Source organism: Geotrypetes seraphini, chromosome 8 (genome assembly GCF_902459505.1).
Source record: "Geotrypetes seraphini chromosome 8, aGeoSer1.1, whole genome shotgun sequence".
In the NCBI taxonomy this organism is placed as follows: Eukaryota; Metazoa; Chordata; class Amphibia; order Gymnophiona; family Dermophiidae; genus Geotrypetes; species Geotrypetes seraphini.
The window spans coordinates 47,186,908-47,202,733 of record NC_047091.1 but is presented as its reverse complement, the minus strand read 5'-3'; positions in this window follow the sequence as shown (position 1 = coordinate 47,202,733).

Here is a 15,826-nt window from a genome sequence, read left to right as displayed (position 1 = left end):
TGGCTCAAGTTCTTGTTGCTTTTTCTATGTATGCCAATTTTAATTTTAAGCGATTGGCTTTCTGACTATACATGTACATTTGGATAACAGTGGACCCCTGATACAGGCAGACACACTGAAACAAGGTCCATGTTGGGTCCTTTCTTTATGAATTTTATGTGTATAATTCTAGTTTGTTCACATGTGACAATGGTCCCACCTCAAACAGCATAGAATGGTCAAAGTTGCATGGTAACTGGGTAAGATGAATGGAAGCAAAGCTGGAATACAAACAGCTTTGTGCATCAACCACTTTAGACATCTCATCTTCTGTTTAAAAAGAGGCTGAAAACATGACTCTTTGAATGTCTTCTGGGCCAGCTTTGATGAAATTATAATAATCGATTTTCTGGATGAAAGGGATGGGGATTTGATATATTTTATTTTATGAAATGTCTAATTTGCTGTAATAGATTTTTGCACAGCTGTTTGTGATGTATTTTTATTGTGATTTGTTATTTTATTGATTGTTAGTTGTATTTCATTTTTCTATAAGGTTCATTATATATTTAATGGTTAACCACCTAGAGTTATGGTATGGGTTATAAATACTGAATTACAATGTTTTAAAGCTCTATGACAGCCCCGTCCCCTAAAGAAATTATATATATATATATATATATATGATTAAAGTAGAAGATATGCTATATTGCTTTTCATACACCTAGAAAAACAGCACCTACTGATTCAGATTACTGGGGATTTGACTATTTTTTCCAAATTCTACTAATACTGTACCTTCAATTTAAAACACCAGAAGCTGCTACCGTGTTCTATTTAACATTATTATTTCTCAGAGAAATATATTCCTGTTGTCTTTTCACAGCTATGCTGTAAAATGCTTGCTGTCAGATCCTCTAAGCATAGCTGATAAGGTGTTTTATTTATTTGCCTTTTCTTCAAGACATTGAGTGAAGTCAGAGAATTGATGTGTTTTACAGAAGAGTAGAGAGAAGGAAAGGCTCAAGTTTAGTTAATAAAAGTAGAGTGTAAGAGAAATAACCACTTAGGAGCCTCTACAGTTGGAAGGCTCAGAGGATGGACAAAGAGATACGGAGCCTGTCACCTCTAGGACTGGAGGTTCATGGGATAAATACAAGAATATAGAGCCTGTCACCTCTAGGACAGGAGGATTCAGGAGTTGGGCAGATAAATAAAGAGCTTGTCACTTCTATGAATGATGGGCACAAGGGATAGACACAAAGAGATAGATAGTCTGTAACATTAGGACTGAAAGGCTCAGTGGATGGAACAGAATGATACAAGGTCAGTCAGGAGAACAGCAAAGGGATATAGAACCTGTCACCTCTAGGACAAAAAGGCTTAGTGGATGGGAAAAGAGATAGAGTTGTCACTTTTAGGACTGGAAAGGTCAGGAGATGAGAACAGGGCTAGAAAACCTGTCACCTTTAGGACTGAGGTGCATGGGAAAACAGAGCATGTCTCCTGTAGGACTGGAATAGGTTGGGTACAGAGCCTCACCTATGGATCCTTCTTCTCCTTATCTGCTCATCCTCCAATATCTCCTTCTGCCTGAACCCTCCCTCCCCTAACCTACTGAACCCCATCACTGTCAGTCCTATCTACTCTGGTGCCAAAATCCCCACGCTTTTGCGCACCAGAAGCTAACCCTCCAAAACAAAACCCCGAAGAATCAATCACGCCTCCCTAAAGCCCATTCACCCTGACAACCCCCCCAACCCCACCTCAGACTCTCTCACCCCAGTACCATCTCTATACTGCAACGCCAGATCCCCATGCAACAAAACCCAAATTCTGAAGGATCTTCTTGAAGATCTCAATCCCGGTTTCTTATTCATCACCGAAACTTGGATCGCAAAAGACGACTTCTTCTCTCAAAATGAACTATGCTCCCACGGTTATCAAGGCCTCTTTTCCCCCAGAATTAACCGGAAAGGAGGTGGTCTTGCACTCCTCCATAAATCATTCTTCGACGTCCAGCTTCTTGATAAGGGTAGCCAGGCTTCCCTAGAATACATGCTAGCCTCTGTCAATGATGAGCTCCACCCATACCCACTAGGTATCTTGCTTTTATACCGCCCACCTTCATCCCCCTGGAACAAATCCTCTGACCTCATCCTTGAGACCATTACAAACGCCTTCCTCAGATTCCAAAGATTACTAATCATTGGGGATATTAATCTTCACTTAAACGATACTACCAACAAGGATGCATCTGATCTCATCAATTTCCTCACCTCTTTAGGCTTCCCCCCCCCCCCCGGCTCCTTCCCCAACCCATGAAAAAGGACATGCGTTAGACATCATCAGCTTCATCGACCTCTCCGAATACAAAACTTCGATCGACGACACTCGCTGGGACCCCGTCCCCTGGTCCGACCACTTCCTAGGGACTTTCTGCCTCCCCATCTTCATGTCCCACCTCGAACCCCCCCCTCATTCTCCCAATCCTATTACCTTCCGGAAAAAAATTGCGAGCGATTTGTTCTAGGCCAAATTCCTCAACCTAACTCCCGCCATCCACAACCCTCCAAACCCTGAATCCAACTGGCACAATTGGATCACCCTCTCTGAGACCACCTACCACTCCCTTGCCCCACTATCCACTAAAACGGTCTCCTACACCCGCAAGGCACCCTGGTACCTTGCTCTCCACAGACAACTAAAGCAGAAATGTCGTACACTAGAACGAAAATGGAAAAAATCCAAATCCCCCACGGATAGACAGTCCTGGAGGACTTCCATTAAGTTCTACAACACCAAATTAAAAAAATCAAGGAAGAACTACTACGGCAACAAAATCTGCAGCTCCAACAACCAAAGTAATACTTTGTTCAATATTTGGCGTTCCATATCCTCTAAACACGATTCCTCCTCACTCCCCTCCTCTCCATCTGCTAACGATCTTGCAAAATTCTTCAATGAGAAAGTGACTACCTTACGATGCTCCTTTCCCCCAACCCCCGCCTACAACTCTCTGGTGCTCACTACCTCCACACCTAATCTAACCGAGGCCAACCATATCCCAGCCGATAGATCCTGGACCGCCTTTGAGCCCGTTTCTGACTCCCAAGTCTCTAAACTCTGCCTCAAGTTAAAATCTTGCAACTGCACCTTAGATCCTTTCCCCTCCTACTTATACGAGAACATTCCAGCTCAGGCCATCTCATCTCTCACCAAACTCTTAAACTCTGCCCTGCTCTCAGGCCTATTTTCGACAGAAATGGGACGCATCTCCTTATCCCCTCTCTTGAAAAAGGCTGATCTGGACCCCTCCACTCCTTCCAGCTATCGCCCAATAGCCAACATTCCTCTCCTGACCAAAATGCTGGAATCTATCATAGCCACCCAACTCTCATCCTATCTTGAGAGATTCTCCATTCTCCTTCCCTACCAACACGGATTCAGACCCAACTACAGCACTGAATCTCTCTTAGCCTCTTTGATCTCAAAGGTCCAACAACTCCATTCCTGCAACAAGTTCGCTGTCCTTCTTCAATTCGACCTCTCTGCAGCTTTCGACATTGTCCACCACGACATACTAATCCTCCAACTCTCCGAAAATGGCATAAATTCCACAGTCCTAGATTGGTTCTCAAAATTCTTACGTTCCCGCTCCTACTCCGTTAACATGAATGGTACCTCATCCTCCCCTTGGAAACCACTCTGCGGAGTCCCCCAGGGTTCACCTCTATCCCCGATTCTTTTCAATGTTTATATGTCCTCCCTGAAACTCCTCCACCTTTCTACCTCTGAGACACTTTACACCTACGCCAACGACATCCTTGTCCTTCTCGAAACTGACTCTAACCTCACCAACCTCTCTGACAACATCTCAACTTGCATAACAAATCTCCAATCCTGGGCTCAAATGAAACTAAATGAGACCAAAACAAAACTTCTTTGGCTTGGCCCGAAATTGGATCAGCTACCCTCCCTCATCCCACTTCCCTCTGGCACCACTCTGCAGCTTGAACACTCTAGCAAAGTTCTGGGCATCATCATTGACTCTACATTGTCCTTTAACGAACACATCAACTCTCTAGTAAAAAAATGCTTTTTCAATCTTCATATGCTGAGGAAAGTCAGATCCTGCTTCCACCAGCAACATTTCGCTGTCCTTGTCCTGTCCATCATCCTTTCCAGACTGGATTACTGCAACTCCATCTACCTAAGCCTAACAAAGAAAAGCCTCACCAGACTTCAACGGATTCAGAACACCGCAGCTAAACTAATCTTTGCAAAAGGCAAATTCGACCATGTCTCCCCTCTTCTGTCTAAGCTTCACTGGCTCCCAGTCTTCCTCAGGGTTCGCTACAAATGCGCCTGTCTTACCTTCAAATCTCTTCACGGCATCCTTCCTCCCCTCTTTCCTCTATCTTGGCTCTCGAGTACTCATTCCACCAGATCCACTCAGAAATTCAAACTATCCTTCCCTTCTCTAAATGGCATTTCCCACACAGGAAAACTTGGAACGTCCCTCCTCTTCAGGATCACCGATCTATGGAACAGCTTTACTGCCCATCTTCGGAGTTCGACCTCCCTACAACACTTCAGAAAACATCTGAAAACCTGGCTTTTCTCCAAAATGTAACTTCCCCCTCCCCTTCCTGTTTACCAAGCCCTCCTTCCTTCCATTGGAGCTCCTTTCTTTGCTTTTAATTCCTGTAAACCGTGTCGAGCTCCACTTCTGTGAAGATGACGCGGTATATAAACTTAAGGTTTAGTTTAGTTTAGTTTAGGTATAGAACCTGTTACTTCTAGGACTGGAGGGTTCAGGGATTGGACATACTGTATGTTGTACTAACATGAATAAGGAAGAATAAAGAATTCTCATAAACTTGTCTCAAACCTATTAAATCAGTCCAATCTAAATGTATCATTTTTTACTTGCTTTGTGACTTTTAGCACTACACATTCAAGTGGCCTCCACTGATGAGTGCTTTAATCCATTCAACAACCGAGGAAAATAAATTGGAAAGATATTTAATGTATGACAGCTATCCTTTAGAAGAGCACATTTTTATTCCTTTTACTATAGACCATTGTGCGAGACCCTCCCACATTCCAGTTTTGAAGTGCGACCACTGTGAATTTGTTTGTTCCTTCCCGTAGGAAGCTGTGATTTTTCCAGACAGCTTCTATTTAGAGACTCTGTTATCCTGTTTAGTGCTCTTTAGGTTTTTAGCACAAAGCTGCAATAGTATCTTCTCGCAATGCTCTAGGTGCACAACAAAGTGAGTTTCCATGGCTGCGATGCTGCACTTTGAAATGACATAAAAAGACTATTTTAAAACTGAAGTTATTTCCAAAACCACAGCACTCCTCCCACAGTAACGATCTTTAAATAAATCTATTTTTTTTTCTCTCTCTCTGTGTAGATAGATGTACCTGCTTTTGGTTGTCTTTTGAACAGATGATCAAATTGTAAAGAAGCAGCCCTCATACCAGGAAACCCCACTAAGTAAGAGCTAAATTTGTTTAAATTTGTTGCTAAATTTATTTAATAAAACGGTTTTGTGCAGAATTTTATATACAGTACTCCCCCGAAATTTGCGGGGGGGTTCCGTTCCAGGAACCCCCGTAAATTTAAAAAAAAAACGCAAAAAGGCAGGAGAGGGCAGCTGGGGCGCCGGCGGGTGCAGAAAATCACTCGCGGTATGCTCCGATCACCTCTTCCTGTTACTAAAGTCAGGCTACACCAATCAGGAGCTGCTTTGACACGCCAGATAGCGTGGCAAAGCATCTCCTGATTGGTGTAACCATGAGTTTAGTATAAGGAAGTGGCAGTTGGAAAATACCGCAAATTACTGAGTCTGCGATTCGCGAACTGCGAATTTGCAGGAGTTTACTGAATACTGTATAGTACAAATGGTAAAAAAAAGAATCTGATGCATTGCAGTAATTCTACTTCCCATTGTTTCCTCCTGCCACTGCCTCCTTCATCCAGCCCACCCCTCTCCCCATATCCATTCCCCCTCTGCTCTTTCACACTCTCCATATTCCTCCTACTCTCCCCTATGTTCCCAACACTATCTTTTCCTGGGTGGCTTATTTGCTGTAAACACCTTATATTATTATTTATTAGGATTCATTAACCACTTTTTTAATGAAAAGATTTACCCAAAATGTTTTATGATACATTGAATAGTAATCAGGTACTATTAAATATTTTCCCTATCTGTCCCAGCAGGCTCACAGTCTAACTGTGGTACCCGGTACAATGGAGGGATTAAGTGACTTGCCCAGAGTCACAAGGAGCAGGTTGGGATCAAACTTACAACCTCAGGGTGCTGAGACAGCAATTCTAACCACTAGGTCACCCCCCCCCCCCCCCCCACACACACACACACACACTCAAAGTGCAGTATATAAAAACAATAAATGAAATGAAAATGTCTTTGTCCCACCACCAGCGTTGAACCTGAATATCCAGTGCTGGGCCCTATCCAGTTGCCGGCAATGGTTAACTTGATATTCAGAGCTAACTGGACAAGTGTTAATGTATAAAGACAGGACAACTGTCTCATTGATGCACTAATATTGACCGATTAGCTCTGAATATCGGGATCTAACCAGAATCCAACCCCAACCCCCTCTTCCAGAACACTCCTAACATAGCTGACTTGCACTTCTGCACTAAGTGGTCATTTTCAGTGGCACTTGACCAGTTAAGTGCCACTGAAAATGACTGGATAGCCACAAATAAGTGAGTTATCCAGTCAGTGTTTTTTTTCCAGCCAGTCAGCGGTTGTTTCCAGCTGGCTAACTCACGTTGAATGTCAGCTGGACTGTCTGCAAGACCCTGGTCTTCGGTGAAACACAATAAATGACTGCTTCTTGAAGCAATTGGTCCAGAAACCAACAAGAGAGGAGCGATTTTACATCTAGTCCTTAGTGTACCGGTAATTCAGGGCATAGTATAAGAGGTAACAGAAAAAGTAATCACAACATGATCAAATCTGAGCTAATATCTGGAATGAAGTCAAAAAGGAAATCTACTGTAGCAGCATTTAATTTTCGAAAGGAGATTATGATATAATGAGGAAAACTGTTAAAAATAAGCTAAATGGATCAGCCACAAAGATTAGGACTTCATCAGATGTATACCATGTATTAACATGTAACATGTAAACAAAAGTCAAAGAAGCCATCCGCGCAATGTGCGGCGGAAGCGAAAAGGGTGAACAGAATGCTAGGAATAATAAAAAAGGACATCACAAACAGATCGGAGAAGTTATCATGCCGCTGTACCGGGCCATGGTGCGTCCTTACCTGGAGTACTGCGTCCAGCACTGGTCGAGGTACATGAAGAAGGGCACGGTACTACTCGAAAGAGTCCAGAGAAGAGCGACTAAGATGGTTAAGGGGTTGGAGAAGCTGCCGTACAGTGAAAGATTAGAGAAACTGGGCCTCTTCTCCCTCGAATAGAAGAGATTGAGAGGGGACATGATCGAAACATTCAAGGTACTGAAGGGGATAGACTTAGTAGATAAAAACAGGTTGTTCACCCTCTCCAAGGTAAGGAGAACGAGAGGGCACTCTCTAAAGTTGAAAGGGGACAGATTTCACACATACGTAAGGAAGTTCTACTTCACCCAGAGGGTGGTAGAAAACTGGAACACTCTTCCGGAGTCTGTCATAGGGGAACACACCCTCCATGGATTCAAGACTAAGTTAGACAAGTTCCTGCTGAACAAGGACGTACGCTGGTAGGGCTAGTGTCAGTTAGGGCGTTAGTCTGTGACCAGAGGGCCGCCGCGTGAGGGACTGCTGGGCATGATGGACCACTGATCTGACCCAACAGCAGCAATTCTTATGTTCTTATGTAGGTAAACGACAGCCAGCATGGTTAAAAGGTGAAATGAAAGAGGCTATTAGAGCCAAAAGTACTTCTTCAAAGAATGGAAAAGGATCCAAATGAAGAAAATAAGAAGTAACATATACACTGGCAAGTTAGACACAAAGCATTGATACTGAAGGTGATGAGAGAAACTTGCCACAGAGGCATAAATCACAGTAATAACCTTTCCAGACATATTAGAAGCAGAAAGCCTGTTAGGGAATTTATAGGACCATTAGATCATCAAGGAGAAAAAGGGGCACTGAGAAAGGATAACACCAAAGCAGAGAGACTGCTTCGGTTTTTATAGAAGAAAATGTAGGTAATCTACCTGAACCAGAAATGGCTTTCAAGGGTGACAATGTGGAGGAACTGAAAGAAATCTCTGTGAACTTGGAAGATGTATTGAGTCAAATTGACAAGTTAGAGAATGATAAATCACCTGGACCAGTTGGTATATACTTCAGGGTACTGAAAGAACTCAAACATAAAATTTTTGATCTGCTGTTAGCACAGTCTGGTGAGAAGAGCTCAGCAGCGAGCCAAGGAACAGTTGCAGCCCAGATCTATCCACAGGTTCTGGCCTCTGGCATCTATCCTCTGGTATTGGACTCAAGAATCAAGCTCATGGATTAGACTTGAGGGCCAGACCTGAGGAGCAGGCTTCTGGAACCAGGCTCATAAGTCAGACAGCCTTAACAATTAGACCCTCCTTTATACCCTTCAGTCAGCGGGTTTAACTTTGGAGATGAGATGTTTTCTCTAACCTCTGGTCTGACCTCTTGACCTGAGCATCTTCAGAAATATCTCCTTGATGTCACCTCAGGTTGCAATTCTGGAAACCTTGGCTCCTTGCAGGAGGCATTCAGAGAGTTCTGGCACTTTAGTGGCTGGAGGGTCATCTTGCCCTTAGTGCATGCTCTGTGCAAAAGAGCTATGATGCAATATTAGTCCAAGTTATATAACATAAGTGAGTTACAGGCAGTTCTTGCTGAGGAGCAAATGTAGGCCAGAGTTCATCTCTGCTTCAGGCACAGTCTTTGAATTCTGCATGCTTATAAAGCTCTGTATAAAATCTATAGGCAAGGTTTTAGCCCTTACTTAGTGATCTGTAACCTGTAATTAAAATTATCTCTAGTACCTAGGTTGCTGCATCTGGCTTTTGGTTTTGGGAATTTTGTAGTAATATGAGATGTATACCAGTTATTCTTGGAAGGTGTAGGTATGGGGATTTGACTGGCGTTTCTGGTTGTAAATGTGCAATTGCTGGACTACCTAGGGTTTAAAGTGAAATAGATATATTTGGTCAAGATGTTATACAAGATAAGTTATTTCAAGTACATCTAATTAATGTATGATCCATAAAGAACAAAATCATTATAATTTATGATATGCTAGAAGATGAAAAATTTGATGTTTTATGCATTACAGAATTGTGACTTTTAGTGTCTGATTTAGTACTTGTTCAACAGGGTTGTCCCAGGGATTATAGTAGGGAGTGGGGTTGCAGAATAGGGAAAAGGGTTGGAGGTGTTATTGTATTTTCTAGAAAGAATTTGGGATTTAAAAAAAAATATCAGAAGGTAATTTGAGTTTTATAGAGCATGTAGTGATTTCTAATGGGATTGTATTTTTTTTGTATTATATATAGTTTACCAGGGAAATTGGAAACAGATTGTTCTCTCTTGATGGAGCTTTTAATGGGTCTACAGGTAGATATAAGAACTTTATGGGGCTCATAATCAAAAGAGAAAACGTCCAAAAACCAGCCTAAGTCAGCACTTGGACGAACATGTCTCAAAAACGTCCAAGCACCGATAATGAAACCTTCATAGTGCCGCTCAACGTCCAAAGCTAAACGGGGCGTTTCGGGAGGCGTGTCGAGGGCGGGAGTTGGTCAGGATGTGGGCCAGCTCAGACTTAGTCCTACAGCATGTATAACCGAAAGTTTAACAACAAAGCCTAGACGGAACATGGACGTTGTGACATGTAAAACATGGTCTAAGTCACAAAACCCAACCTAAACTCACCAGATAAGCACTGAAAACACATAACACAGACCCCCACATACTACCCCAGTGATCACCAACCCCCCCATAAAACTTTTATTCACAACTTTAAAATTCCGCCTCCATGACCATCATCACCTGGCCACCTAGCATAGGAAAGCCTAGTTGTCCAGCCCAGAGGCAGCTTAAGTCATCTTGGGGGTGGGTTAGAGACCCATAGAGAGGAGGACTCATGCCCATAAGTCCCAGTAATCACTGCAATGATACTTAAACATGTGCACTACTCTATAAACCCCCAAAACTCTTTTTTACTGGCATATAAGTGGCTCCTGAAGCCATAAGGGCTATTAGGGTGGTAGATAAGTGGGTCTAGGGGATTCTGGAGGTGGTTTGGGGGGGCTCACCATCACCTATAAGGGAGCTGTAGGGAGGAGGAGACATGGCACCCTTTTTGTAAAGTTCACAGCAGTGCCCTGTGTTTTGGGAGATTTTAATATTCTGTTGGGATTAGAAGAAGACAATTTAGGAAAAGGGATTATGAACTGTTTCAAATGCTAGAAGCATTGCCTTTAGTTCAGATAGTAAAAGAAAAAACACATTGTTCAGGGCATATTTTAAATTTAGTTTTATTACTTCTAGAAATAAAAGATAAACTGTGTCAATTACCTGAAGTACAACCTATAGTTTGGTTGGATCACTGTTTAGTGAAATTTGCAATGTTATTGGATGATGGATTAGTGAAATCTATGAGTGACAGAGCTTTTGCAGAGATTCATCCAAGGTTTGAGATACAAGCCTGGAGAAATAAATGGTTACCTCTGTTGTAGAAGTTGAATGTGGATGTTAGTGTGACAGGTATGATGAGTGAGTGGTATAATACCTTGGATGATATTGCTCCTTTGAAGAAAGTTAAATCTTGTAAGAATATGGATCATCGTCCTTGGATGGCAGAATACATACAAGAATGAAGGAGAAAACTGAGAAAGTGTGAAAGTATTTGGAGGAAAACATTGAATATGGATGAAGTTGAAAGTTGTAATAACAACCCTGGACAGATGGTCAAGAAGTTACATTTAAATTAAGTAATAGATAAGACCTGAACTAAGGATGCATAGCAATACCAATATCATGTATTTATATATAAGAAAAATATTTATAAAATCAAAAGTAAAATACAAATCTTTTTAGAAATATAACAAATAGACAATTGGACCGATGATAGTCTGCAATATTGTCAGTCACCGAGACTTGTTCTAAAGGTGATACCAGCAGACACTTGAGTTCCACAGTCTATTAATTTAGTGTATTTTTCAATTTGGCAACAGCCTATGAGTGTGTGGCACACTGAATAATTGAAGGTATGAAGTTGAAAGGTGACAGGCTCAGGAGTAATCTAAGGAAATATTTTTTTCACAGAAATGGTGGTAGTTGCATGGAATAGGCTCCTGGTAGAAGTGGTGGAGACAAAAACTGTGTCTGAATTCAAGAAAGCATGGGATAGTCATGTAGGGTCTCTTAGGGATAGGAGGAGATAGTGGATGCTGTGGATGGGCAGACTGGATAGGCCATTTGACCTTTATCTGCCATCATAAGAACATAAAAACATAAGAATTGCCGCTGCTGGGTCAGATCAGTGGTCCATCGTGCCCAGCAGCCCGCTCACGCGGTGACCCCTAGGTCAAAGACAAGTGCTCTATATTTATATGTTTCTATGATAATTTTAGTTTCCAGTTATATGAATATCATGAGTTCTGTAAAATAGAAAGTAATCGATTTTATAGTGAGAAAGTGAAACAGGCAGTTAATAGACAAAAATAATTGTTTGCAACTGTGAAATATTTGATTGAAGGGCCGCTGTTAATAATGAGAATTTTGGACCAGACGCAGAACAGTTTGCCCAGTTTATGGTTCAAAAAATTACTGTGTTGCAAAGAAATTTGTTAAAAACTGAAAATTTAAAAACTGATGAGATCCAGGTAAAGTATGTGAAATGAGGTGAATTTGCTAAGGTTTCAGAGGCTGAAGTAAAGACATGTTTACATTCTCTATGCCCTACAAGATCGATAGTTGATCCGTGCTCTCTATCTATAATGAAACAGTTAGGTGAGGGAGTTGTGCCTTCACTGACTTATTAATTGATCTTTGGAGACCAGTATTATGCCTGATGTATTGAAAACAGCTAGTTAAACCATTATTGAAGAAGAATAATTTAGATGTGTCCATTTGGGGGAATTACAGATCAATTGCTGTGCTGCCTTTTGTGTGGAAAATCATTGAGAAGGTGGTACAGAAACAATTACAGGACTTTGTGGAGCAAGACAGCCTACTAAATTGTCATCAATATGGTTTTAGAACCAGACATAGTGTTGAATCTTTGATAATTTCCACAATGGATAAAAATGAAACCTTTTGTGTGGTGTCATTGGATGTGCCATCTTTGGTTGATTCTAAGGTTTTATTAAGTACTTTGAGCGATCCGAACTAATCCGCGGCCGGGGGGATGATTCACGAAGTGCCCTCATGCAAATGAGGGCGACAGGAATCACGCCCCAACCGACTGCACGGTTCGCTCTCCAGTGAACCTGACACATGAGCAGACCTCTTCTGGTCTGAGCTTCTCTAGCTTCAGAGCTGCTTCTTGTCTTCTCTGCAGTCTGAATTTATGTTGGATTAGTATGAGTGGCTTTGACATGTAATGTTGAGGATTTTGACAAGTTTAATCATCTACAGCTTTTTGGGCTTGTGAGCTACAGTGGTGCCTCGCATAAAGAACGCCTCGCACAGCGAACGCTGCACACAACGAACTTCATGTCATGATTCATACAACGAACTTCGTTTCACACAACGAAGTCGCCCAAGCTTCCACGATCGCTGCCGATGTATTGCATCCTTCCGCGCAGGCACTGCAGGCAGTCGTTAGTCACTGCGCTTAACTTAAGCACGTATCGCGGCAATCATTCTTCATTACGAATTAAATCACGCACGCACGCACGTATCACGGCAGTCGTCCTTTTAAGATAAACTCAATATTTTTTATATATCATGGCTTCTAAAAAAAGCAGGAAGGTGATTTCTGTTGAAATGAAACGGGAAATAATTAGAAGGAGTGAATGTGGGGTAAAACAGTGTGACCTCGTCAAAGAGTTTGGCCTCAGCAAGACCACCATTTTCACCATTTTGACAAATTTATCTTTTTTTATGTCATCTTAGCATATTTTATGCTGCAGAACGAATAATTTTTTTTAACATGTATTGTTATGGGAAAACGCGTTTCACATAACGAACTTTTCGCATAACAAACTTGCTCCTGGAACGAATTAAGTTCGTTGTGTGAGGCACCACTGTACTTTTAAAATGACCAAGTCAAAATGATCTACCAACAATAAAATTAAAAAAAAACACAAAGCACACTATACGCTGAGAAAATGTTAATTATCATTCCTATTCCGGAGTTTTTTCAAAGAAGTCAAGGCAGATGACTCTATGCACTGTCACCTCAGTAACAACCATACAAAAATAGACAAATATACTCCCCTCCCTTTTTACTAAACCACAATAGCAGTTTTTAGCGCAGGAAGCTGCGCTGAATGGCCAGCGCTGCTCTCGATGCTCATAGGCTCCCTGCACTAAAAAACGCTATTGCGGTTTAGTAAAAGGGGGCCATAGTGCAAAATATAGACAGCAGATAACATAAGAACATAAGCAATGCCTCTGCTGGATCAGATCTGAGGTCCATCGTGCCCAGCAGCCCGCTCACGCGGCGGCCCAACAGGTCCAAGACCTGTGCAGTAATCCCTTCTATCCCCTTTTCCAGGAGGAAATTGTCCAATCCTTTCTTAAACCCCCAGTACCGTACTCTGCCCTATTAAGGCCTCTGGAAGCGCATTCCAGGTGTCCACCACATGTTGGGTACAGAAGAACTTCCTAGCATTTGTTTTGAACCTATCCCCTTTGATTTTTCCGAATGTCCTCTTGTTCTTTTATTTTTTGAAAGTTTGAAGAATCTGTCCCTCTCTACTCTCTCTATGCCCCTCATGATCTTATAAGTCTCTATCATATCCCCTCTAAGTCTCCTCTTCTCCAGGGAAAAGAGACCCAGTTTCTCCAATCTCTCAGCGTATGAAAGGCTTTCCATCCCTTTTATCAGATATAAATTCAGACACATTTTGATCACTGAATTGAAAATAAAATCATTTTTCCTACCTTTGTTGTCTGGTGATTTCATGAGTCTCTGGTTGCACTTTCTTCTTCAGACTGTGCATGCAATCTTTCTTCCCTTCTTTCAGCCTGTATGCTTCCTCTCTTCCAGACCTCATTCCCTCCCCCAACTTTTACTTCCTCTCTCCCTGCCCTTTATTTATTCCCTGCCTCTCTTTCTTTTTTTCTCTCTTCATACCCCCTTTCTTTTTTTCTGTTTCCCTTCTTTCCTTCTGTCTCCCTGCCTGCCCCCTTTCTTTCTTTCTCCCTGCCCTCCACCAAGCCACTGCTGCCAACATCGGGGAACAGACCCCCAAGCCGCCACCGCCGCCATCGAGTAACAGGCTCCAAAGCCGCCGCCACCGCCCCAAGCTCTCCCTGCTTCCCTGCGTCAAGCCGACCAGCATTCCTCTCCCCGACGTCAATTCTTCCGTCAGAGAGGAAGTTCCGGCCCAGCCAGGCAGCGATTGGCTGGCCCAAACTTCCTCTCCGACGGCAGAATTGACATCGGGGAGAGGAAGGCTGATCGGCCCGGTAGATCGCCAAGGCAAAGTGAGTCTATCATGAAGCCCGGGATGGGCTCCGCGATTGACTCACTTTGCCTTAGCGATCGACCTATTGGGCACCCCTGATCTACAAGTATGTCTAGAGGTGCTAAAGTGTTTTTAATTGCATCTGTTCCAATTCTCTGGTGTCTTCGGCTGGCCCTCATTTGTAATACACCAACTTACTGTGAGACACCGCCTTAAGTTTGTGCTGTTCATGTCCTTAAGCATGCGCTTTCTGACCAAGTATTTCTCTACGCGTATGACTTATTGATTGTTTGCTTGGTTTCCAAATTATAGGTTTTCTCTTCCTCCATTTTCTGTTCAACTGGTGCCATACTTGTCACTACCTAATTTTGATATTTATGTTTTTTTTCTTTTCTCTTCTTTTAGCCACGAGCAATGTTATAATATTTTTCATTTTGAATGCAGGTTTTTCCCTGGTCAGTTTTATTTAAGATTTATGTAGATATTTAGCTTGCATTGATCCGTTTTTTTACATATTTTTTATATATTTATATTTTTATATTATCACATCTCTTCCGGGTATGGTTAGTTCCCCTGTGCTTTTTACATGAATTTCATATATATATAATAATAACTTATTCTTTTCAATAAAGTAATCAATTTTTGTTTTTATCTTTTACATTGGTGTATATATATGTTTATGAATTTTTGGCTTTTATTTTTCTAGTTTATTTTTGTTTGCGGTTTAATTTGATATCTAGTCAACCTGGGTAGGTCCTCAAGCTCTACGATTCTGTCTCACATTCTTTTCACTTTAAGTTCACGATCTGCATTAGCATGTTTTATGTCCATATCCTTGTTAGTCTCAATTTGTCCTGTAGTTTCACAACTTGGAGCTCCTTTTACAAAGGTGCGTTAGAGCCTTAACGCACGGAATAGCGCGCTAAAATGCCACACGCACTAGCTGCTACTGCCTCCTCTTGAACAGGGGGTAGTTTTTGGGTAGCACGCGCTAATCCGGTGTGTGTGTTAAAAACGCTAGCGCACCTTTGTAAAAGGAGCCCTTGGTAGTTCAACTCAAACTTAACTGTTTTTTTCCATTATCATGTCTATTATCCATACCATACACATATGCACTATATTTCACCTATATCACTTGGGGTTGTTTTCTTCTTTTTGTGCTTATTTTCACCATTTTGTATTTGTCTTCAAGCACACTACCTTTCAGGTGTCTAAATATTCAT